This window comes from Crocodylus porosus, unplaced genomic scaffold (genome assembly GCF_001723895.1).
Source record: "Crocodylus porosus isolate Cpor-Errol unplaced genomic scaffold, CroPor_comp1, whole genome shotgun sequence".
In the NCBI taxonomy this organism is placed as follows: domain Eukaryota; kingdom Metazoa; phylum Chordata; order Crocodylia; family Crocodylidae; genus Crocodylus; species Crocodylus porosus.
In genome coordinates this window covers 44385349-44388266 of record NW_017728931.1, presented here as the reverse complement: position 1 = coordinate 44388266, position 2918 = coordinate 44385349, and positions in this window count along the sequence as shown.

Sequence of the window (2918 nt, the reverse complement as noted above, 5' to 3'; positions counted from 1 at the left end):
TGATGATTGATTCAGTGAATGGGGTTGTGTGTATGGGGTTAATGAATGAATGCATGAAATACATACTGAGGGGGGTACTTAATTAAGTTAAGACCGAGCGTACATATTATCTCTGAGACATATTTATTTAAACTATAGCATATATATCTAGTGTTTAATATCACACTCTTCAATTGATATAATAAAATAAAAAAGTAATCCAATTAAAGTGCTAGGAGTTGCGGATGTGTGGTTGTATCTGCCTACTTAACGTAGAGTAGGATATGATTTTTTGGACAGGTTTATTTTCTGCTTATTTTACACGGTCATGCCCAGTTTAGATTACAATATTGTGTTGTTATTCAGGACAAGTCTGTCCATATTAACATCTTCAGTGTTATGCTTTAGGTTAAGCTACAATAACACCCAGTATGGAGTGTGTAATGAATAATTAAGGTGTCCAATTTTAAGGGCGTGAGTGAAATTCGTTTTTTTGGTAGTTGAAAAATTAGTGGTTTTAGGCAACAGGTTTTGGTTGAAGTTCAAATAAAAATAATGGTATTAATTACACCTTTTATCAGTATCTTGGCATTGGCATATGTGGTAATGATATTTAGTTTAATTAGTTTATTTGTTCTTTTTTGCATGGGCAAAGTTGTTCTTAATCGTAGTGCATGGCATTTGACTTAGTGAAGTGAGTTTTTGTATAACTTGTAGTATTACTAGTCTATATGCTAGGTGTAAGTATTAAAAGTTTATCACCCATTTTGATTGAAAGTATAATATTCAAGAATAATCTGACATGGAGTAGTTTAGTTAGAACACCAGCTTTGGGAGCCAGAGGTGCAGGGTTATACCTGCTTTCTTGATTGGGAGGATAGTAATGGTGGGTGAGTTCTGATACTCCTGGGAGAGGTTTTATCTTCCATCTGTCTTACAAGGCCAGTGCTTTGGTTTTTAGCTACAAGAGTGTGGGTTGACATTTCTTCAGTATTATGTTTAGGTTAAGTCATGGTATGAAGTAGGTAGCAGGCAATTAAGGTGTTAGATTAAAGGGCTATGGGTGAGAAATTCATTTATTCATTTTGTGTTTAGTCAGGGTTTGTAGTTTGTGTTTTGAGGGAATTTCATAATTTTGTTTTCTAATCATCTGGCTGGATTTCCAGTTAAGGATGAGCTCAAAATGCTCCTTCCAATGCAGACAGATGATGTCATCGTCCTTCAGGAGCCAGGAGCCATCCTGTGATAGGAGAGGGGGGGTTTCCAATGGAGCAGGGTTCATAGGTTGTCTTGGTAGCCTGGAAGAAGCTGCATATTTCATGCTGGTCAGTGTAGCCCTGGATCACGCACGCCTTCTCCACGCACCAGTTGTTCTTTATGTCATGGATGCTTCGTTGAACCTGAGCCTTCAGCTGGTGGTACACTGCCATCTTCCACTTAGTTTGTGGATGGCTTTGCCAGGCAATGAAGGCTGCGCTTCTGCTCAAGATGACGAATGTGAGCATCACTGGCGTCAAACCAGGCCTGGTTACGTCATAATGTGAACCCAGTAGCCTGGGCGCAGGGATCTTGGACAGTGGACTTGAGTTGCTCCCAGTGTACCTGGATGAAGATGTCACCGGCAGTAGGGACTAGGTCCAGTGCACTATACAACTGGGCCCAGAACTCTTCCTGCTGTCCAGGGTCCTTCAGAGCTGTGATGTTCAGCTGTCTCTGGGAGGGCTTCGGCGTCTTCGTGCCAGGCAGATGTTTATCACTGAGTACACAAGTCGGTGGTCTGTCCAGCAGTCTTCAGATCCCTTCAGGGTCCTCGTGACAAGCACATCCCTCAGGTCTCTACCTCAGATGATGATGTATTCCAAGAGGTGCTAGTGCTCCACCCTTGGATACCTCCGTATGGTCTTGAGCCAGTCTTTCTGGCAGAACACAGTGTTCATCAGGATCAAGCCATGTTGGGTGCTTTTGGTCAGGAGCAGAACATCGTTGGCCTTCCCCACACCATTCTTGCCATTAGTTCTGCTCTAGATATCTTGGTCATGTCCAACCTGGGTGTTGAAGTTACCCAGGAGAATGATCTTGTCATCTCTGGGGGTGGAGGCAAGGGCATTGTTGAGATCAGAGTAGAACCTTTCCTTGACTTCCTCATTGGAATCCAGAGTTGGTGGGTATGCACTGATAGCAGTGGCATGTTGGTTTTGGCTGAAGGTGCAGGTGAAGGGTCATTGACAGCCGAAGGGAGTTCAGGATGCACGTCAGCAACCTTATTCCTGATGGTGAAACCAACTCCATGGATATGGAGGGCCACGGTCTGGTTTCCCTTTCCAGAAGAAAGTATGCCCTCCACTGACCTCCCTCAGCTATCTCTCCCCAGTGAGCTGGGTTTCACTGAGAGCAGTAATGATGTTGTGCCTCGCTAGCTCCTGAGCCACAATGGCAGTTACATCTTTCTGGATGATCACTTTTTGGGCTGTCAACACGCATTCTCTCATTCCAGTTCTGAAGTTTAGTTTTATCTTATTTCAGCCACAGGAATGGTGACCCTGGTGGGTGCAGTTTCCCAGTCAGGAGAGATAGGACAGCCTATTTTGGGGGGCAACTTTTCTAGCCCTCTCCCCATCAGGGTAAGCAGAGGGTATCCTAAAAAGGACTGCTGAGTCACAGATGCAGCTGCTGAAGGACACCCATCCTGACACAGGTGCCCGATGACCATTGCAACATCTGCTGCCTGTGTGCCAATTCTTGGCTGGGGGCCTCCAGGTATCACAGCCCTGCCCCAATCACCAATCCTCCATTGCCACAGGGCTTTTGGACCTGATGGAAGCCTGTGTGTGGCATGTTTAGTGTGGGGACTCTGGTGCACAGTTGGGCCCACAGATTCTTGGCGTTTGGTGGCCAAGTTCAGTGGCATGGTGAACCACGATGACTGGAGCCACTTCTCT